Source organism: Phalangium opilio, unplaced genomic scaffold, assembly GCF_054372755.1.
Source record: "Phalangium opilio isolate 3A_F unplaced genomic scaffold, DU_Popi_V2 ptg000024l_1, whole genome shotgun sequence".
NCBI classification, from domain to species: Eukaryota; Metazoa; Arthropoda; class Arachnida; order Opiliones; family Phalangiidae; genus Phalangium; species Phalangium opilio.
The window spans coordinates 632,634-656,693 of record NW_028324155.1 but is presented as its reverse complement, the minus strand read 5'-3'; the positions used below and the strand labels follow the sequence as shown (position 1 = coordinate 656,693).

The 24,060-nt window shown below is 38.7% G+C and overlaps 1 protein-coding gene across 1 annotated transcript in view; it reads left to right on the top strand.

Annotated features, from left to right (window-relative positions):
* Positions 1 to 220: 220 nt before the first annotated feature.
* The window catches only part of LOC149691977 (uncharacterized), a 48,489-nt gene continuing 24,649 nt past the window's right edge, over positions 221 to 24,060 (top strand). Inside the window, exon 1 of the mRNA XM_089867622.1 lies at positions 221 to 733. The gene's annotated coding sequence lies outside the window, so the exon portion shown is untranslated. The remainder of the gene's footprint in view (positions 734 to 24,060) is intronic.

Genomic DNA, 24,060 nt, shown 5'->3' with positions numbered 1-24,060 from the left:
AAATTATAGGAAACGTATCTGCCGGTTCCAAAAATTCGTCCGGGGGGCCGCTGGGCCCCACAGACGCGTCGAAAAGAACGAAGAAGCTAGAGGGATCGAGCCAAGGGAGGGTGCATTCCAATACCGGCCACGGAGAGTCGCCCTTTTTCTTCCCTCATCCAAGGAAGCCGGAGAGCGAGCGAGGGAATCTAGGAGAGGAGCGAGAGAGAGGGAAGAGGAGAGAGAGAGAGAAGCGAGATCCTGTCTGCGAATCAATCGCCGACGTTCAGTCGTTGGGGAGACGGGCTAGAGCCGATTTCGCTGTCTCTTTTCCCCTTACAAAACCAAGTTTTGCCTCAATCAGCGAAAGTTTGTTGCCAGAGAATCCAGCAGCCTTTGCGCCACCACCGCACCGCTCTTCCTTCGCGAATCTTTCTCTTTTCCTCGGAGATATTTCGGAAAAAAAGAATAAAACCGAAAAAGTATCCCAACTCGCCCAAAGTACGAAAGTTTGTTTTAAAAAACCACCGTGCGGAAATATTTTCTTTCCATGAAATTTTGAGAGAAAGAATATAAATATAAAAGTAACTTTTGTCGCAAAGTGGAAAAGATTTTGTGACCAAGATGGAAGTTTATTTAGTTGATTGTAAAGTGTCGTTCGCGGAACGAATAAGTGTAACAAACATAACTACAGAGTTCGCCAAATATTTGGGAGCTAGAGGAGTTTGAAAAGCCATAAAAAAGGCGCAGAAGGGTAAGCCTTTATTAATATAATCTATCGATATTGAATTTTTTTTTCAAATATAAAAATATTGCAAAAGTTTAGTTTCGGGCCAAACTCTATATATCAAAACTTAAATTTCGCAAACTACGTTATAACCAGCTTTATAACTCGAAAGCTTAACTCAATCAATCAATAGTCCTGAATAGGAGCCCCGATCCCCTTCACTAACTTATCGTATTAGACGGACGTATAGACGACGAGAGGGATAGGTAAAGCCAATGGAGCGTGCTCCTTGCTCTCTTAACTCATCATATTGGAGAAGGGAAACTCAGAAACTCTGTCTCTATATAATATCGGCGACCTCCGATATTCCAGGGGTCAAAATTCGTAAAAACGCGGTCGATTCCCTATACCCAGATCCTTAAAGGATAAACCTCGTGAAAAAAAATCACGTTCTATCGGTTACCACGAATTTGGAAAATAGCTGACTTAGATCTTTAAAATAAGTCCTTACGCGAAATAGCAAATTTTCGATTCAAATCTCTTTAAGATTGGTAGATAACTCGGGAAAAAGTATTACAGTTTCGATATATTAAACCCAAATTACAAATGAAAATGATCTCGCTCCGATTCTGAACAGGTTTTATTTTCTGAATAATTTTGAATCGTTCAATAATATGAATTGAATTACATTAGGTTAACCTAAGTGTTCGTGAAACCTGTTCTTTAATATAAGGAAAATGCCTCTCTTACACTAGTAGATGAGCTACAGGAAGGGCTAGAAGGCATATCTATAAAAAAAACCAAAAAGGCAGGTTGGCGACCCGTTCTTTTCCCCTCATCCCACTATGGTTGTCCATCATGCGTCCCCGACACGGATTGAGGTCCATGGTGGAATCGCGAAGAAAAAAGAAAAGAGAGTAAAAACCCGAAGCTCGCAAGCTCGCCTTCCTGTAAAATCGAAGCTTTTCCATCCTTAGCGCGCTGAACTGAAGATGGAACAGAAAAGGCAAAGGCCCTAAAAAATGAGGGTAAAGAGCACCGACGCGAATGACTCTGGTCGGAAAATTTCCGGAGGACCGTTCGGTCGGTCGTTCGTTCGTTCGTTCGACTTTTTTGGGTTTGCTAGGATCCAATTCCTGGCATCTTTTTCGACCGTTTCTTTCGCCCGCAGGAAGGGGGTCACTTCGTTATGATTAGGGTTTCTGGGGGTTCTGTTTGGGACGTGAGCGGACGTACCAAAACGTCTAAAAAACGATAATCCGCACGGCGAGGGCAAAAAAGAATGAGCGAAGAAAGAAAGAAATAGAAATAGGAGGTTATTGTTTATCGACAGAATAGTAGTGTCTTAGAATAAAGTCAGCGGCCTCGGCTAGTCTGAAATGGATTCTCTTTTATACGAGTATATCTATAGGCTCTTCTTTTCTTTTTTGGGTCTTCTCGAGTAATTGCTTGTTCGGAAAATAGAACACGTACGCGGGCCGTCGCTCGGACCCTCAATGAAGAAAAATCGGATTTTCAGCGACCTCGGACACCTTTCTCTTACTATACTTTCTTATACGCCATTACCCGTCGAATAACCCGTGATATCTTCTTCTATTATACGGCGAATGGAGAGTGAAGCGAAAGTACTCGCCGCTACTCCTACGGATACCGTATAAAAAGTCCATTTACCGAAGTATAAAAGAATTTTTTCCTTAAATAAACATTATTGTATATCAGTAGTGATGACTACCTAGATATGCAAGCATCCAAGATGGCCGCCGCCACCAAGATGTCATCACTACTTATATCATCAATAAAAAGAAAGGCAAAAGATTTTTCTTACAAAATTTAGAGAAAAACGGAAGGCAGATAAGGTAAACCAACCCAGATATAAATACAATACTTTAAAACAAGTGTTAAACGTTGCGGATATTGAAGAGACGTGGAATTAGGCGTAACTCGTAAAATTTGCACACGTTTGTATCGAATGTGTTTTTATGTAGTCGTTCAAAAATTACTCGAGTCGGGAAGAAATGATGTTTGGTCCAATTATAAAATGAATATTTTGAAGGCGTTATTTCGTGTGATGTACGTTTGTTGTAGTCGAGGGTTTAGTATTTAATACCTTAAGAGTATCTTGGCATAAACTAACAAACAACAGAACGGAAACAAGGCAGTCCAGAATACGCGCTTAAAGGGTTGTAAATGTTAAAGGTTCCCCTGGCCTATTCGCGCATCCCATAGTCGACGCTCCTTATAATCCTAGGATAGTAAGCGGGGCCAAACTCGTATATTAACACAGGCAATAGGACTAAAGCGAAATGCGATGGGAGAATTTATGGAGTTTATATCTCGGGAATATATTCTTGGCCAAGGCCCTCCATAAAGGCCAACGGGGAATCTCGTTGGCAATCCGTTTTACGATAGACTCTCTCGTAAAAGGTATTAAGAAAGAGGAAAGCAGCGACCAGCTCGCCCGCATGCAGGCCCGCCCCGCTTCGCCATTTCCCCTTGTAGAATCTGAATCTGGACATTGCGGCTTTTAGGCTTCTAACAGAAGCCTGAGAAGTGTCCGAAATTCAGTCAGGTCCTCTACACCATGGCTTACATCCGGACGAAAAAATCTTTTCACATAAACCCCAGGTTTTTTTTGGGAGGAGGGTATTCCCCGAGGGGTTTTTCCATTTTTTTCTATGGACATCTATCTATATGTATGATACATATTCCTTTTGAATGGCGCTGGCTGCGAAACCACTCGTCAATACAGAGAAATATCTCCGTTATAGCATCCTTTTCCCCATTCAGACAAGCGATGTATGTATTAGCCAGTATTTTCCTTTCTCCCCTAAGCAGACCCGCATAATGCCAGCTTGGAAAACGCGGTTTCTCCGCAGGATGGGACCGTCGGAAGCTCTTCGGCGGCGTTCGGGCTAAAATCTAGTAAAGGCCCTTCTTCTCCACTATTTTCTCGACAAATAGGGACCAGGGATGAGGGGAAAATGCTCTATTTTTGGGTGGGGGAGGATGGATGGATACGAACTAGAAACGGGAAGGAAGAGGAAGAAAAAAAACAGATTCTTGTATCAGGAAGTATCCAACGGCGACGAATAAGAGACGTTACTCTCGGGGACCTAGAAAAGCGGCGTAAGCCGAGATTGACACGACTGACGCTATAGTCAAGATACAAAAACATAGCGGGGATGTTCGAATTACCGTCTGGCTTCGGTACTTGGGACCCTACAGAAATTCGATTATCCTTGTACGACGAAAAGGTATTGCATGGTGTGAAGTGGGTTTCCGATTAGACCTAATCCGTAGTGTTTCCGCTTCGTTGGCGAAAGTGTACAGTTAAACAGACCCAACGTTATTTAATGGATGTTTAGACACTGCATTAGAAACAATGAACGAAAAACTCTCTTTACTTTCCCGCAAGCAAAACTTTCTCAAGGAGACTCATCGTGATTCGATTGGTAGATGTCGAAGATGAATGAATACTCTCAAATATGGTTTTACGCACTAATTTGGTCAGGAACCTGAAAACTTCTCCCTCTCTCCCATCTAAAAGTTAGTTATTCTACAACAGTCTACTCTAATACTTTGATAAATGAGTTCAAGCACCTGATACCTCCCATTTCGCAGACTGCGATTGATTCTAAACTCAGATTATCGAACGGGATAGTTAATATCCGATCCTCTTACGGAATATAGCCTCTAAAATGTAAATCAAAAGATGTACGGATTTAATCTAGCTCCCTCGTCTACTTGAGGGGAATGAGCGAGAGAGAGAGCTGATCGGAGTTTATACAATGGGAAAATGTTAACGCGTCAGATACGTAGACCAAGGTAATAATTCTAATAGGGCTTTAAAGGAAGGTATATATAGATCTGAAACCTATTTATTTAGCGGCGCGTGGGGGTGTGATATCATTCAACATTTTCGGGCATAAAATCGTATATTTCGAGATTAGAGAGAAGGATGAGGGCGCCTCGTGCTTCGTGGTAATGCCGAGGGGTCGAACAATTGAAGTCAATGTCAATAATCACAACAAAACATTGAGGGAAGTTGATTATTACATTTTTATGCAGTTAAATTTTGCTTTCAAATACGAGCGTCATATTTTGAAAATTTATAAAAAAGACGTAAATTTACGTTTACAAATGGAGAGAACATCACAAACAAACGGCAGTGCTGCCAAGTAATTTGTTTACTAGAAAGGTCTTAAGTGTGTCTGAGCAAGACGAAAGTGGCAATTGTCCAGCCCCTCGGGCGGTGGTACGGCGGCTTTAAAGCAAATATAAATTACAGGGGCGTTTAGTCTCGGGAAAAGGCAGGCTTTCCCGTAGGCTCCTGTGGAATTGAAAGAGACCTCTCTTTGCCTTCAGCATCCTTCAGGATGGCATAGCTATACAGCCTTCTTGGGGAATATTCCGAAACGGGTTTTAAGCGGGCCGTGGAACGAAGGGGGTAATAGGGTACTCGCCTAATGGGATGTAATACTCCTTTGGCTCCGATGCTCCCTCTCGATTTTCTAGCTCTAACGCTTATTCTTAAGGGAAATCCTTCCCGAAGAGATACGGATACTTCGGAGGATTGTATAACCCGAGCTCTTTCTCCGTACGCTACGCGCTCTCCTATGTTTTAAATCGAGGGAATAGAAAAGACTAAGAGAGGAAGGGGTGGAAGCTTATCTTAAGAGTCTTTTAACGGAACCAAGATAGGCCTAGCTGCACTCCCAACAAAATTATGTCAATACTTTGAATTATTGTCTATGCCTCTATCTATACGCCAGAGATAGAGTCCGGAGCCCCTTCTTAACGTAATGGGGGATGAGCTGGGCATGTTGGTTCATTACTTGAAGTAAATCAGATCAGTTCCATGGCATGACAGTGTATGCACGATGTCGCCAGCTAAGCCTAATTCTTTTATCCACTGCTCAGGCGTTTCACCGTGACCATCCAGTGCGCATTGTTATTCCGCGATGAACGTGAGTTATGTTGCGAGCTAAGCCGAATTCTTTTATCCACTGCGCATGCTTATTCACCGTGACCATACAGTGTTCATTATTATTCCGCGGTGAACATGACTACTTTTTAAAAAAAATTAAATTAGCCATTAATAGCTGGAGGGCGTTACTTCTGGTTAAGGATTTTTGGTACGGTATAAATTTTAGGAAATTAAAAGAATTGGGCGATAAAAGAGGCTTTATCTTTATATGAATGGCCTTAAACATAGCCGATGGATTTTAAAAATGAAATTCATGGAAATCCAAAACCCGTGAAAAGGGGTTCCTATTATAATCCGCGCAATTTTTCAACTATTCCCCGTAGAAATATCAACTCTAGTATACTCTATTTTATAGAGCGCTACGGCTCTGGTGAATTATATTGAAAACTTGCCTAAGTCCCATAACGTTTTATTCCGATGGAATTTTCCGCGTGAAGAATCGCGCAAAAGAGGAGGAAGGTTTTAAGAAAATAAGCTGAAAAACGTATCTCATCGTTCTTTGTTATTGAAAATAGTTCCCTTTCGTATAAAGGGATTATCAAAAATTCGGTTGCAAACTTTCAAATTTTAAATCTACAGTAATTCGAACTTTTCAAGCACGAAAATAAATTCGGAAATTTCAATTTATTTGTAACTGAAATGCGAGCAGCTTACTTTCAGGAATCAAATATGCTCGATCTATTTATATAACGGAGTGTGCATACCATGTTACAATTTTGTTAATACTTCAAGATATAAAGGGATTATAGCGTTGCTCTTTTCTCGTTCTTTTCTCCTGTCTATTAACTTTGAATTAATTTTAAACTAATTTACTTTAATTCTGAAACGATAATAATTAAGAACTATTTTAACGAACAAGTATCAGAACCAATTTCTTGTGCATTGTATAATTGTAATAATGAAGTTAGTTAATTGAACAGGAATTGTTCAATTAACTAACTTTATGCTAATGTTCCGTCTTTTTAATATTAATTTTTTGTAAGAATCTTAAATTTATCGATTGCTTCTCGCAAAAGGCTCAAAATGCAGTTAAACACGAAGGCGCGTTTAAAACTTCAGTTTCCTTAAACATTCACTGGAAGCTTTACACACCATTAATATTAAACGAACACTTTCGCAATAATCTTCTTAAATGAAAAGAGAAAGAAGAAACGTCGCAGTGCATTTAAAATTTAAACAAAAGTCTATTCTGAACTCAGCAATGGGGCTTACCATTTAATTTCATAAATATTTAATTCAGAACTATCGTCCCATTTAAAACCTTAATTAATCTGTGGGAAAATATTGCAAAATTCCTTAGTAAGATCCTAAATAGTTTCAATTATATGGTATCATATGAACCCCGAAATTAATTGAAAACCAACGATGCAATTCGATTCAACTGATCACTTGTTAATCAAGTTCAATTTTCAAATGATGAGTGATATTAAGACCTTCATAATACGGTGATATAAATTGCAATTGCAACATTGAATATTTAGTAAGTACCGAAATATGTTAGTATACGATTTCCCTTTTGCGATTCACGAGCATATAGACACACTTGGTATGTCAGCTTAAAGGGAGAGTGAAGTCTATGAATCACGTGGTTTTTACCAATTCTTGATCAACCGGAAATGACCTTTCAATCATTTTAAAAACCAAAAAAGATTCAGATTTAATAGATAATTAAAAGTTTCACCTCCGTTCAATTGCTAAACGCCATGCCTGCACTTCGCTGGCACAAATTTAGCACGATATCTGATAATTGATGTGCGTGCGACGTAAACATTTTGATAAATGAAAGTCAAGGCTTAACGCGATTGGTTACCTCATCATCTTTAAATCATCGATGAAACCTTATCTATTTTGCTGTTTAACAACATTTCTCTTCACTATGAAGATATATTTTATTATTAGTTTAGAAAAATGCGTAAAAACTCTCAATTTTCATCTTCACCCTCCCTTGAAAGGGATAAACGCTTCCTAGAACCGCAATTTGAATTTTCTCGAGTATATAGATATTCGGTTTCGAGAGGTTTGCGTGCGGAGGACGAGGATATAGAAAGAGAGGCGACGTCAAATTACTGGCTGGTTAAAATTGCACGGCCTGGAATACCATTCAATTATTCAATCAACCGTGAGAAGCTATATAGCAGCCAACCATCTCCGGATTCCGAAACGTATAATTGTACAACTATATAGCGAACAACCGTATTCGAGAGAGTTGACGTTTTCGAAATTGGATAACTCAGTTCTGAGGCCATTGTCTAATTGCAAAGCCGAGAGAACTCAAGAATTAAAACAGAAATAAATGAAGTGGAAACAATCATTAATTATGAATTAAATTTGCTAGATTTAAATAACGGATCTGTGACGTATTTTCTAATTGAAGGTGCTCATGTTGCTTAATCCATACTTTTCGTTATCATTGTAACATATTGTTCACGGATCTGTGACGTATTTCAAAATTGAAGGTGCTCATGTTTCTTAATACATACTTTTCGTTATCATAGTAACATACTGTTCAAAACTGGGTTGTAAACATTAAAGAATAAAGACGTGATATAATGGTGTTTATATACGTAACATATAGACCTTGTAAGCTTAACGTTTACAAAGTGGCTTTTCAATCGATAAACATTTAGCGGTTTTTTCCTCCAAAGCGTGGAACTTGCTCGCATATTGCTCTTATTTTTAACATTTGACGCTGTTCTTGTTCAATACTTCAATTTTTTCAATTCTCTAAAGTTTCTGGTTAATGTTTTGCAAGGTAGATATGCGATATACATTTTGATAAACTCTACATGCATATTTCGCTTACGTCTGCTTAACTGCAGCTGAGTAACACTACTTTCATTCCTATGATATTTTACTGTTATTTATTAATCCGCCTAATCATTCGCTATTGTGTGAAATGAGCTACAAGAAAATAACAATGAGACAAGCATTCTTTCATTTACATTGCCTTTGTTAATAGTTAAAGAAAAGGTAAACGATCGTGATGACGTAATTACGGTCTTTTTGATCTTTTACGTCACACCCTCGAAATAATTTTAATCCTATTTCAATATAATACAGTGAAATCATCTGTTTTACGCGCTAGTTTTCTTCAATAACAGATTTGTGGTGATGTTATACACCAAAACAATAAAATAAAAAATTGTTTAGAACCAATAATTCTTTCTCTTTATATTGTAGAACATTTTTCCAGACAATCTGTATCCGAAAGTCTTTTTGCGGGAAACATAATAAGATTCGAGTATACGAATATAAAAAACAGGGCTTGTAAAAATCCGATCAAAATTCAAGAACGAAAAAGATAAGAAATATGTAAAAAGAAAAAGAGAAGAAAAAAAAATTCTATCCGCTTTTGAAACAAAAAAGTGGAATCTCATTCTTCTTCAATATACAGTAAAGTGAATTCATTCAATTACATAATGAATAATGAAATATTACTTTACTGTGATTGTCCCTAATCTCTAGTAATTAAATTATATTTGCAAAGATTAAACAGAGGATAAAGACGGGAATTTATAGTATATCACTAATAACTATATTTTGGCGGCATTTCTAATATATACAGGGTGTTTCTGATAAGTCTGGCTGCCATAAATTAAGGGGTATATTCTTTGGGCGATTTTGAGTCAAAAATGTTCAATGACATTTTGCCGTCCCACAAAATGGATATAAAAGTTACATTTTCGACTCAAAATCGCCCAAAGAACACCCAATTAATTTAAGACAGACTTATCAGAAACACCCTGTATATATTAATGAAAATAACACAACACGAGCATTTCCTCCCTAGCAATTTAATATAAATTGTCTTTTCCACTGTTTAAAATTACAATTATCATAAGGTCTATTTCGATACTCTTGAGAAACTGTGAATCAATTCCTTAGTATAATGCATTCGTCTAGATTCTTTGGTGGCAAAAGAGTAGTAGGTAGGAATAAAGAGAGAAGCAGAAGCGAATAAATACGTTTCAGGGCGCGTTGTAATATTGATAGTATGGACTTTTATTTAAATTTTGCATTTCGATCGGAAGAGGCGAGATACCCGCGCGCCGCCTTTCTTCTTCCTTTTTTCTCTTTTCCCCTTTTTTTATTCTTTCCGTTTTCTCAATCCCATGCATGCGATACGAGTTTATCCAGTGGCGTACCCTCTCTCAATAGGAAATTTTCCAATGGATTGCCTGTACGCCTTCGGCCAATCATTCGCTTGTATTTTAACAAGAAGGTGAAGTCTACCAATTGCATCTCATCCTCTCTCTCTCCCAGATCAAATAAATGTTTGGTTGTGTATTTAAGCGTTTGATTTCAATATTGTAAATATTTAAAAACATATTCTATATTGTAGTTAAAAGTTACCAAAATTAAATTTTGTGAAAATTTTTTTAAAAAAAAAAACGCATACATTGGTGTATTGCGGGTGACATTTTTACAGGGGCCGTAGAGAATGCACGGGGAGTCGTACCCCTAAATGTTGTCTTACGTCTAAATAATTCTAAGCTATTTTATATTTTGGAAAACTGGTTTACAACCGAATTGTTTGGGAATAAAATAGTCAAATATTCAAAAATTATACATTTTAAATTTCTATCAATATTTTTAAACAAATATCTGACGATATTGTCTTAGTTTCATAAATAATGAGAAAATGTGTAATTGGAATTGAAAGTTAGTTTCACCAATGCATCAAAAGGCACTTCCAGTTTTAAATAACTACATCTTGTTTTTTTTTTAATTAGAGGAAGCGGGTATCACAAAAGAAATTAGAACCCTTTCCTAAATTTCGAGGAAACTAGTTGAAAGGATGGTTTGTTATAGTAACTAGAGCGTTTAAGGCAGTAATTAAAAATTTAAATACAATACAAAGAGTTGTGGGAATTTTAGAGTAAAAATCATTGAAAGGATTCGCTCTCATAAATTGGAGAAACAGTAAATATTTCAGAGGTTTTCAACTATTTGTATAGTGAAGCATTCCAATGCGAGGAAAAATATCTTTGGATTCAAAAATTTACACACCCGTCACAAAACTAACAAGAACCATTTAAAATGGGGTAGGCTACAAAACATATCCGTTCCCCCGAAAGCTCTCCTTCTAGCGTACAAGAGAAGGAAGACCATTTTTAAAGGCGTATTTTCGGGCGGCTGGGTTTCGTCCGTCCGGAGGAGAGTTAAAACCGGGAAGCGGAGAATCGGAAATAGAAGAAGAAAAATACATATCTTCCTTACATCTATTAATATTTTGTTGGCTTTTTCGAAGAAACGTTAGCATACACGTACAGGGCGTTTGCCTATAGCGAAGAATACTGACAGTGCGAGAAGTAGATTTTCTTTTTTAACCCCCGGGCTTTAGGACTAAGAGAGAGTTTTTAGGGTGTGTAGGGCGCTGTTTAGGCGTAGAAAGACGCTAGGATAGAGGGGGAGGGTTGAACTATTTATCATTCGGAGACACACTCGGTTCGCCGTTCCTCGAAAGAATGATGGCGTCTAGCGAAGCCAAGGCCCGGTTGTGGATGCAAAGCCAAAAGTAAAAATGTGTCCGACTATGAAAACACTTTGCGCGCCTTCGAAAACCATGAAAAGCATTGCATTGTAAAAACGACGCGTCCGCTATCCTAGAAATGAAAAAATCTCCCCCCAACTATTTTTCTCTTCCAACATCCCTCCTTCACCTCGGATCATGCCCATCCTTCCTTTCTGAGAGGCTGGGGAGAAGGAGAATAGAAACCTGACGCTTGTTTGGATTTTTGAGATCGTTCTCGATATACATTCGAATTCGGAACGGATCGGAATCCGAATTTCCGAAAAGACGTTTCCTTGCCAGACGAACGAACTGAACGCAGCTGCACCTTTAGTTTATTGTAAGTAGACAGGGAAAGTACCCCCGCCGTTCTTGGCGTATCACTCTGGGGTTACAACATGGTGGGAGGGCCGTAGCTAGAGTATCGAATTTCAACTCGCAAAACGATTCACTCGCAGCGCTACTTTAAAGCCATTGCACATTCTGGTTGGACAATCAGAAGATTATTGCCCTTGACTGTGAAGTCCTAAGAGAAAAAACCTATAGCTACGCTGACATAAGAATTCCAGTCTATCCCTACGCGTTGAAATATAAGCGAGGAGAGAGAGAGAGGAATGGTGGGGTTATGCTAGCTGTATACTTTCCCATTTTAGTCTAAAGAGTCTCGACTTCATTTCTCAAATGTCCTTTCAGAACCTCTAGAGCACTCAGCCCAAATGCTTCCACCATATTCCAATGGGGAAAAAGGCCCAACTCTCTCACTAGCTAAAGGGGATAGGGTCTAACCCCGATTTCGGTACGTCGCTTAAAACATTAGATTCTAGGCTAGGACTAGCTGACTACAAAGTCGAGGTTCCCGGCTTGACGTCCTTCAATCTTTTCCTTTTTCTACCGAAAGACTGAGGGTTGGGGTCAAAAAACTTTTTTTTTAGTTTTTAGCTATTTTTTACCCTCTTTCCTTCAACCTGAATTGCGGATTGTGAGCTGAGCTTCGAGAGGATTGAACGAAGAAGGCAAAAAAAGAAGGTCTCTTACATAGAGTCGCTGCACAGATCGATGGAAAGTCATCAGCCCCGATTGGTACTATTCGCAACGACGTCACCGTGGTACACTGCTACTTTTACGGCCATGAAAGATGTGGCGACTAAATAGGAACGAAATTTTTATTCTGGCAATAAACTGGACTTAAAAACCAGTTAACGGACCCAATGATCGTTGAAAACATTCAACCATGGATCTTAAATACGTCCACTTGTATACGTGCACGTCTTTAGCTGTTACCAAAGACTGAAGCTCGAGTTATCGATTGATGACAAACCAACATGCCACTTGGCCAAAACATACATGGCAAGAACATAACCTTTACTTGTTCTTTTTGAAAGGCGAGACTCTAGTCACGGAACGGATCTCTGGCAACTGCGTTTGTTTTCTTTTAAGTTAACACTATTTTAAATCTCACTTTTGGACAAGTGAGGTTTGAAAGTTTATAATATTGTAAGTTTTGAGATATTCTGTCCATTCTGTTGGAGAAGAATTGAGGAAGGGTGAGAGAATGTAGTGTATCGAAGCAACGTCCAGACACCCGTTTAATCTAAGCGGCTCGTAACCGCCAAAGAACATTAGGCTTAGCCAGCACGTTCCAATCGCATCCCTCTTAAACAGCTAGCCCTTTTTGCCACCCTTTCTTCCAACGTTACTTCTCCTTTTTTTTTGAGAAATGAAATAAATGTTAGCAATCCGTCTCGTCTAAGAAAAAGAAGGCGATGGAGCTAGGCCTAGAAGATGGCGAAATACGAGAGGCCCGAGAGCAAACGAAACGCGTGCGCGAGAAATGGGCGCGATGGATTTACAAAAGCGCCGAAAGAAAAAAAAAGAGAAAAAGTCGCCATTAAGGCTACTTTTGGGATCTAAGAGAAAAACGGAGAGTAAAGAGAGAGAGAGAGAGAGAGAGAGAGAGAGAGAGAGAGAGAGAGAGAGAGAGAGAGAGAGAGAAGCGATCTAGCTAGATCCTTTTCCATATTGACGCCGTACATAAAAATCTACCCTTTCGCGTATTTCCGAGCTCGAATTTCGGGGAAAAAGAAACTTCTACAGTATGAACCACGTTCCATTTTGGTTGGTATATAGCGGATTGCGGAAAAGCTTTAGGCTCGAGACTTGAGAGATGAAAACGAGAAGGTGATTTTTTATCCATATAGAGAGCTAGATGTTATAGAAGGGATGGATGCATGCGAAAGAGGTTATAGAAAAGTCTATGATTTCAAAAACGAAACAAAATTTCTCACTGTATCATTCGCAGCTTTCACAAAATCTACTGCTCGATTTTTTCGTGGAAATTTAAATAAATAAAAAGAATTAAATATTGGCTATAAAAAATGGAAACACAAATTCTTATCAATTACCTAGATTATGTATACCAATTGTTTATAACTGTAAGCCACTTGGAATTTATACACAAAGAAATTTCATTTGAATACTAAACCATCTAAAAACAGTTTACTTATATCTTTAACTGAGCTAGTTTTACCCGCCACCCAAGGGACGTTTATACACGGATAAAACCAACTTTACAGAAATGTTTCACACCATTTTACGCGCCTCTCTCCTCGCGAAACCCCAAGAAAAGTATTTTTAAGTCAAGAGCATTTTTCTTCCAAAAGCGAGATATACAGTACATAGTTGAACCCGTACCGTGAATCTAAAGTACAGTAAAACGTAATATACGAACGCAATTTAACCTGAAAGCGCGGAGTAAGGTGGAAACCCAATGGCAAACCGTGTGGTGTTGGTAAGCAAGTTAGCATTACACGGATTCCGTTTCTCTCGGCATGGGTGTAACGGTATGTACTCTCCCCCAAAACCATGGCGTTCATTAAACGCCGTCTTTCCCCCCAACAAAGATGAAAATCAGAATCATCAGCATTTGAAAGGAAGCTCGAGATTGCGTGTAGGAGGGATGGGAGGCGAAAGAAGTAGTTTGCAACGCCGAGTTTAAGTCTAGGAACTTGGAAGAGACGAAGATAGACAGAGAGAGAGAGAGCGCGCGGTTACGGAGAAAGGGATGCTGCGGATGAGGATATGAGGCGGGATAAAGAAAAGAAAAGAGGGAGATACGAAATGGGACAATAGTCCCTCCAAAAATTGAAGCGAGCGACGCCGGGAAATGAATATATAGCTAGGCCGTCTAACCCACCCCTCTGTATAAGAGGACTATAAATAAAAGAACTTGGGATGAGAATTTTGGTCGCCTCGCGCGCCTGCTCAACCCCTTATTGCAAAAGTAGCTATCTGGACGATCAGGATCAGGGGTTCCCCCCTCTTCAGCCGCTATTTCAATAGGGCTTCTCTCTCCCCCCTGAAATGAATCTAAACCCCAAGCATCCGCCATTTACGCCTCCTACCCGCGCCTTCTCCTACGCGGAATATTTTTATACGATAAGCGGGCTCACCAGCAATTTCGAAATTCCCTCAGAAAGCTACGGAATGAAGAGGGTTGCGGATTAAAAACCCTGTGTACTAAGATATTGCATTCACCAAAAAATGTTGGCAAACGTTTGCGCATACGGTGCTGCATGGGGAGAGGAATCGACACGAAGTTAGGTTCGCACTTCTGTTTATCTTTCGTTTTGTACAACTGTTTCAAATATCTGTTGGATTGAACTTTCTAGCTTTCAGATCAGTTATTACTGACAGCAATTTTGGCCCCGGGGACCGAGATAATATGCACCCCTTAAGCCGGAAAAAAAGGAGCAGCAAATGCAACTCAGTGCGCCCCCAACAAGCCTTGCGCCCGGGGGCCAGTGCCCCTTCGTCCCCCCCCCTTAATCCGACTCTGATTACTGATGAGTTGCAATTTAGACAATCTAATCATCTCATCCACGTCAATGTTGAATATCTAAGCCAGTTATTGCGTCCCGGACCATGCGCGTGTTCTTTATAGTTTCTCGCAACAAGTCCAATAATCAATATATCATCTAAACCCATACAAATGCGAACTTATCCAAACATTAGCCAAACTTCATCGCTAAAACCCGGTCGTGAAGTTCGCTGGAAAATTATATAGGGGATAGTTAATGCTTTTTTGAGATACGTAGTTACGTTGGATATACGATAGAGAAAGAGAAGGGGAAAAGTTAAGGCTGTTAAGCGATAAGATTTTGGAAAATTTTTCCAAAGCCCAAGTAGCTAAAAAGCGCCGGGTGTTAAAAACTCTGGCGCTCGAAATGAGAAGGAGGAGGAGGAGGGGGGTTTCGATTTTGACGTACCCCGGTAAATAGCGAAACAAATCAGGGGCGAAAGGTAATTAAGGAGTGTTTCACCTATATCATCTCGAGCCCCATATAGAGCTTTGAGGAGTTAATGGTGACGCGAACTGCGAAGGTTCTAGCGCCAGGAGTTTGGCGTTTATAGTTCTAAGCGAGCTGTTGGAGGAGGGCCACGTCTATACCGCCTCCGAGAAGGCTTAATTATCAGTTAACAGATATCTCGTTAATTATCCATTTACTCCAAGAGAGAGAGAGAGGGGGGAGGAGAAAGATTGGGGTGGATATCGTCTATTTCCAAGTATACCCAAAACACTTTCTCTTAATAAGCCTATAAGAAGAAGGGGGTAATTGTCCAGGAGAAACTCGAGTCTATGACGCGTCCTTAATGGTCACTCTGGAGTTGACGACGTTTACGGTTACGAACCTTACATATTTTTCTTCTTATATACACCGTGTATATCTTAAGGTCTAATAAGACGGATCTAATTAAGGCGCGAAAACTTTGTCGCTAGATGCCAAGACTAGGAGATTAGAGAGATGGAGTGGTTAAAAAATAAGGAAAAGGAATGAGCAAAGGAAAAAAATCAATGAGCACGTTAAATTCATAAGGCGCTCGGTCGCGTTTAACGACCGTCATAATAATTAGAAGGATCATTTCGGCAAAAATTTACGGAGAGTGAAAGAAATAATTTTTATAGCTCCGTGAAGTCCGATGCCACAAACTTGCTATTTTAAGACTTTACCCTGAATTGTTTCAATTCACCAATTAATACTGAAATATTAAATAAATTTCACACCTTATATGTAAAATATTTCCTTTATGGGAAACCTTTCTCGTGCGTTCAATCTCAGATTAATAATCTGAGGTTCAATCAAAAGATCGATTAATTTTATGACTTATAAAGCGTTTCCGTGCAGGTATTTGTAATTCTTCATTTACGATACAACGTTACATTCTTGGATAAAGCTATAAATTCTTTCGATACTCAACACAGTGAAACACACAATTTAATTTACACTCGACGTACGAACGTGCTTAAGATGTTAGATGGGAATTCCGTTGAGGCCATATGCCCCCCCCCCTTTTTAGAGGAAATTGCTCAGACGAGAGAGAAGAGGAAGAAGAAGAAGTAGAGAAAAAACCTATTTCTAAGAGCTTTAATCAAGCGCAAAACCTAGCAAAGCTCTTAAAAGTAATCTAGTATTCTAATTGGTTACCCTGGCGAATAACTACTACTTATTTGGTTTCTTTGTATATTTTGTCCGAAAAAAACAAGTAAAAGTATAAAAGCAAAGCGGTATACCGTAAAAGAGCCCGCGAAGATTAAATTAATGGCTTCACTAGATCTCTCTTTTGAGTTAAGGGACTTTAAGCTTTTGATGTACGCTGTAATATTGGGTAACAAAATAAATTGTGGAAGGAGCTAGCTTGCTTGCTTGCTAAAGATGCTCGTAAAACAAATAGGGTTTGTTTTTTGTTTTGACAAGGCACTGTTAAATGTACTGGTCTAAATATTGAGAGTACAAAAGAAAATGAGTTAATTTATGTGGAACATTTTGTTGAAGTGGGGTGGGTAACTATTTACAAAGGTGTAATTAAATGGCATCGTGTAAAACTAATGTAAAAGTTAGTTCACTTCGTTTAACTATCTAATGGTTAAGCCTTGTCCATTTTTACTTCCTTTTTCCCTGGTGTATTTTCTTCAGGTAACCATCTCTGCAGTTTTATTATAAACTTTGCAAATAATGCTAGAAAAAGACCACCAATTGTATAAATTCTAAGCGTATTTTTTAAGAAATAGACCACCAATTGTATAAATTCTAAGCCTATTTTTAAGAAATAGACCAAAAATTGTATAACTTCCAAGCCTATTTTTAAGAAATAGACCACCAATTGTATAAATTCTAAGCCTATTTTAAAGAAATTGTTTAAAAGAGTAAACTACAAAGAACCTATTTTTCGAGTCGTGTTTTCATCCAAGCGTCATATTTTGGAGAATAGAGACGGAAAGTGGTATAGACTCTTTTACGACAGTATATTTGAGAGATCTCGAAGCATATAGCAGAAGGGAATTCAGAGCAGTCGTGCGTTAGACAATGATAAGTCGCGAGACAAAAAAGTCACGAAAAAGTCATTGTGTAAACAATATTATAGTTTTTTTTTACGCTTTCTCGTATCCTATCATAGCTTCTTCGGTGTGTGTTTTCTTCGCCCCTCCTTTACTAGGCCTACGCTTTTGTTCCTGATTCGAGAACCGTCCCGTCTAGCGAAATACAAGTCCGTTTCTACGTCTTGAATACTGATGTTTGTGTTTGATAAGAAAAGCTAGTCGAATAGGTATGTAGGGAAATAGGCTGTAAGCATAAGTTCATAAGATACGTTTACCATAAGTTTGTCACTGGTTACAAACTGGAGCTTGTCATGAAGTGACGTAGTTCATAGATTCGAGGTAAAGCGACGCCTGGTGAGGCGCTGTCAAAGGCTTAGTAAATAGGAAGATGGACTGCAAAATTAACAGAGTGTAGTCACTGTCAAAGGCTTAGTACAGACTAAATATGAAGATGGACTGCAAAACCGAGTATAGTCAATTCTCGTGTCGTTCTCGAACTAGCTCGAGCTGTAAGTTTCTAGCATTACCAAGTATAGGTAGTGTCGTCATACTTATGGAACATATCTTATGCTGAAAGTTACGTCAGGAAAATCATTTTTGCGGGACTTCGAGGCTTTACTTTGGATTTTAACAGTAAACCCACGGCTCATCCCAAGTTTTTTTGTCATCGTCAAGAGTATAGAGAAAGAATATAAGAAATTTATTCCTGGCATAAGATCAAAGGCGCCAACATAGGATCCAATAGATTTCGTTGTCAATGACAATCACGTCTTCCAAGGAATTATTCTTCCAAGCGCGTTCAGAAATATTTTTATATATATATATTTTTGCTAAAGAGAAAGAAAAACTTTTCTATTCGAGGAAGTGTATTTGGGACTTTAAGGAACGTCGAAAATATTTTGTCAGCTTCCCCCAAAAGAATCAGGTCGGAATCTGCTGATAAAAATTTAGTAAAGTTTTATATAAAAGTCTAGACTTGTTAGACATAATGAATAATAAATCATATTAATAAATAAGGCAGTGCATCCACGTTCTAATTCCCGGAAGGCCACAACTATGATAAATTAAGAACAAACGATGCCATATACAGTTGGTAAGCGGCTTAGTAAACTTTAAATTTCAATTGATTATTCAGATGACATAACTAATCTTATTAAAAATTACGAATCAATTGCAAATTTTAATCTTTCAACAGAATTTTTCTTTGGTAACCCGATTTGTCTGATGCAATATCAATTCATAAATATTTAGTTTAGGTTAATTTTTCATATTATTTCGGCAAGTATAGGCTTTTCATTAGAAATTTATAGAACTTGTGGTGTTCAAAGAATACGTCACTATACAGTGTGTTTCTTATAAATCTACCATAAATTAAGGGGGATGTTCGTTGGGCGATTTTAAGTTGAAAATGTTCCATGATTTCGAGTTATGATTTGAGTGTTTTAGGGATGACCTCTTTATTAAATTAGCATTTATTTCAGTTTTTTGAAAGGGGTCATCCGTAAAATACTCCATTCAAACAGTGGCCCTTGTGGCAAACAAAATGTCACTCATATAATATTTTCGACTCAAAATCGCTCGTCCAAAGAACATCCCCTTAATTTAATGGCAGACTTATCAAAAACACCCTATACAGGGTGTTTGTGAAAGGTCCATCAATAATGAAAGGGCGTATTTATTGGGTCATTTTGAGTCGAAAATGTTCTATGACATTTTTCCGTCCGGGCCACTGTTTTCAAGTTATGATTGGAGTAATTTACGGATGACCCCCTTAAATTTAATTAAGAAATTGAAAGACAGCGCTAATTTAATGAAGGGGTCATCCCTAAAATATTCAAATCATAACTCGAAAACCGTGGGTCGGACGGCAAAATGTCATAGAACATTTTCGACTCAAAATGGCCCAATAAATACGCCCTTTCATTATTGATGGACTTTTCGAAAACACCCTGTATACTGTAAAGAGAGTTCTAGTGAACTCTTGAAAACAGAACATTGTTTCTTTATATAAGATTGAAGCAAACAAAGGGAAAGGATTCATAACGTCCTTGCATTCTCTTAAACAATATAACCCAGAGGGAATTTTCGGAAAAGTCGGTGGACGTTTTGTTTTTCAAAAAGAATAACGTATATATTAGAATTGAAACCATCGGGCCACCAAGTGGAACAAAGCGTATATACATTGGTTTGGATCTATTCTTTCTTATACAAAGTGGTAAGGATCGAAAAACTCACTGATTTCTAGGCAGACACTCAGCTATTTCTCGTAAAAATAGGCCTATAGGATTTAAATATCCAAAAGTTCCACGTGCACGTTGAAGTTTGGCTCTCAATATTAACTTATTGATCGGTTGAACTTATTGAGTTTTGTATCTGAACCACGTTGTATCGGATCGAGTCTGCATCAAAGAGTTAGAGTAGTTTTAGAACGTACGTTGGAACGAAAGGGGGATGTATAGATCCCAGGAGTAGATAAAAAGAAATATACGATTCGGGATTTGGGGGGGGAGGGAGATGAGGGGGATAAAATAGAGAAAGGTATAAAGCGGAAGAGGAAATAACACCCCCTCCTCGTCTCTTATACCATTCTCTACAATGTATAACCTTACCCTTTAGCCCCTTTCCTTTCCCGAAACAATTCGACTGGCTGAATGATATCAAAACAAATTGCCCGCTGCCTATTCTTTCACATTTTTTCTTCCTTGTCTTCTCTTTACCTTTTACCAAGCCCCTCCCTCCTTCCTTCCCCAGCTGCTTCGGAACCTTATCCTTTTACTATTCAAAGAACTATGTCGAATGAAAAAAAAAAGAACTAAGGCTTCCCCTTGGAAAATCGGAGAGTAAAAAGGTGTAATAAAAGGGGATGAAATTCGGCTTTTCCTTCAGGATGAAAAATAAAGAGGAGAGAGAGAGAGAGAGAGAGAGAGAGAGAGAGAGAGAAAGAGAGAAAGAGAAACGGACGAAAAGAATAAGGCCTAAGAAGGATTTTTCGGTTGGTTTTTCCCTTATCCGCGAGTCCTAAGGTTTTAAGGTTATTTTGCATTCTTCTTTTGCGGGACTTACTCTTTCTCACCTTAAACAAATAATATTTCAGAAGAACAAATAACAGAGCAATATTTTTGGGTTAGAAACGTTTACTATCTAGACTGGTTTCCATGGTGTAAATGGTATCAATCCTCCTAGTCTGAAAACTATTATATATAAGCGACAACGTGAAATAATGTATCCATACAATGACAGGACAATAAGAACTTGTCGTAGAGTAAACTAAAACTTCATAGAATCTTCCAATAACTCTACACAGGTAGAGAGGGTTACCTCGAGTAAGTATGAATAAACTGAAACCGTCAATTCACCAATTCTTCTCTAGCATGATCATCACGAAACGTTCTTATGAATGTTTTTGGTCTAAAGACTCTGTAGGATGTTTGTAAAAGGGGATGAAGGTAGGGATGTAGAGAGAGAGAGAGAGAAAGATATATGGCCACGAGAATTTATCTCGTTACCGAATCACGAGCTCAAACATCCCCTCCCTGGCTATAGCTCCTTACTACGATACTTCGAAAAGTAAAATGAGGGGGTCAACTACTAAAATGGAACCCCCGGAAAAAAGGGGCATGACCAAGATCACAAGAAGCTGGGGGAGAAAAAAAGTTGGTTGGGCGAAAGAAAATGTAAATTCCAACGTATAAAGATAAAACGTCTTTCGGAATTTATTTTCTAGATCCATCCCCGCGGTTGTACCGTGCACCTACGCACCGTTACCGCAGTTTTCCGCCATTCTTTGAGTTTGAATAATCAAAATATAAAAAAGGGTGAAACGTATCGCGAAAAAATGAGATAAAAATTTTTTTCCTTTTTTCTAAGCCTTGCAGCATCGAAAGAATATCTCGGTTCTCTTTATTCAAATTAAGTCGATAAGTTGAATGAATGGTATCTTTCCTTTCACTATTTTAATTGATTGTTAAGTGTTTGCCCTCCTCCCTTTATCGTTACTTTAAAGGGAAGGTGATATGCAAAATGTTTTACATATTTATTTATATTTTTTAACTTCAAAAATAAAATTTGAATAAAGCTTAATTCAACGCATCCCTTATCCACTGAGAGAGAGAAAAAAACTGAAAACTTTAGTTTGAAGGCAAACTTTACTCTTAGACCGCGAATGTTTCCACTGTGGCTTGAGGGTACGCGTAAAGAGCGCGAGGTTTGGTTTTAAAGCCCGTGAGGTATCCTCTATAAGAATCAGGAGAGAGATGGGTATACTATGTTAGCTTAAAAGCTACAGAATACAACACTGATGGAGGGATAGTCAAAAAGAGTATAGAGGAGAGAAGTTTTTTCGCGTGCGATGTACTTTGGCGTCATATTCAAACATCGGTATAGTCGTTGCCTTCGACCCAAAATCTCCCACAGCACATGAAAGAATGAAGTCAGAAGGGGTGTGTATAACGTCGAACAACCCAGACTTAGCTAAGGCAACTACAGAACTGCAGTGGTAGGAGGGTAAGGCATTTTTCTAATCGCCTGTTTCGATATCCGAGAGCGACGCGAGCTAGCGATGATGGAAAAATCCATAACTTTTCGGCCTTTTAGACTTTAGATTCAGCTACAAGAGGAGGAATATATAGTCTCCATCCCATCCTCTTCCATCCCTTTGTCTCTCTCTCTCTCGCTCTTCTCTCTACACTCTTTCAACTTTTCCCTACCAGGCAGCCATGCAGGAGCCGGGTTGTATGGATTTTATCCTTCGTTTTCAAAACTCTCTCAGTGCGAGCTTGAGAGAATGTACAGCGCAGCGCGTTCGTTGTAACCCCGAGTTTCTTTTGACGAGACTAGATTCTCACGCAGTTGGGGCCTCCTAGAAAAGCCACCACCGCCTTTGAGTGAAGTTTCCTAACTGTAGAAAGACAGAAGGAAGAGAGCTTTTCGCGTAAAGAGGAATAGGAAGAAGAAGAAGGAGAAGAAAAAACTGCCAAATCAATCGGACAGATCTTGAAACTGTAGCCACGCCGCGTTTAGACTGACTGAGACTCTGAGAGCTGGACGAGAGAAGAAAATCCCTCCATCGTCGACGAAAGCTTCTTATAAGGAATGGGAATTCGGTTGGGGGGAAAAAACGAAAATATAAAACTAAAAAGAAATCTAAATACTATAGTTTCGACGGAGAATTTAGGGAAAAGCTCTCCCTTTTTTCCCCCTACTGTATCGACTCAAAAATGGAGTCCTCTATTTATTTTCTTCTGTGCCATTACTAACTTGCTTTGAAATTCGACAAAAAATGTGAAAGGATTCGCCAACATGCATTGATTTGATTTATTTTATTGAAAAACACAATAAAAATAATTTTTACCAATTATATCCGATTTACTGCATCAAGGGTCTTAGTTGAATATAATTTAAGAAAGAAAATTCCGTTCGTACCTAAAAGATGGGAACATTATTATTTGATGTTTTGAAAGGTTTTCCAAGAATTCTTTTTATAGTCCTAAACAAGAATGCCTGTTTAGAAACGCCATGCAAGTATTCTGTCTTTTGGATTTCAGTGAGGTTTTCAAATTCCAAAAACTTTCCGTTAGACAATAAATTTTAGACGCACTAGACAATTAACCTTCGCAGAAACACGAATCATGTTCCATGAAACAATTACCATCAAAACCGACGAAATTATCCCCAAAGCACTGGAAGTCAGCTTAACCCTGAGCCAGAATGCTCAGAGGAGTAAACATTTCTACAGGCGCTAGCTGAAAATACATTGAGCTCCTATTTCCTAATTGTCGTCTTCTCCCAAACACAGCTACTCGTCAATAGATTCGTCGAAATGTCATTTCGCAAACACTTCAATATAAAGGTTAAATTTTCCAAATAAGGCAAAACGCCTTAAACAATACACGTTAAACCATTTCGGGGGTTTAGAATACAAAATTAATATATAAAGATACGATTATCAAATAAGAGTTAATTCAACGATAAGGTTGACAATCGTGTCACGCTCGTTGGCGGAATATAAATGAGTTTCGATTTGATCGAAGTTGCTTTTGGGAAAGCGTAAGACGAAGCTCGCTTGCTCGGTCGCTCGTGCTGGGGATTTAATCGGCGAAATAGGGGGAAAACTTTTCCCTCTATTAGGCTTATTGGGCGGCGCCAGCTGCCGATAGAGAGAGCGAGAGGAAAGAGTCAGGCCTAAACTAAACCATAGAGGAGATCGAGCGGAGAGTAACGTATAATCAATCGCAATCTCTGATATCCGATTGCCTACACAGAAAAAATATAAATTTCCTCAACAATTTGGTACCTTTTCAAGGTTGCAACAAGCGGTGGTACAAAGGCTAAGAAACAGAAGAAAAGAAATGAAAAAAAACACTTTCTAGGGTTTTGCATCTAAGACCCCGTCCGTATTCTATGGACGAAATGGTATAACGGGGTATCAGGTGGCCAAAAATATTCCCTCGATTTTTTTTTGTTTTATTATTTGACCGCGG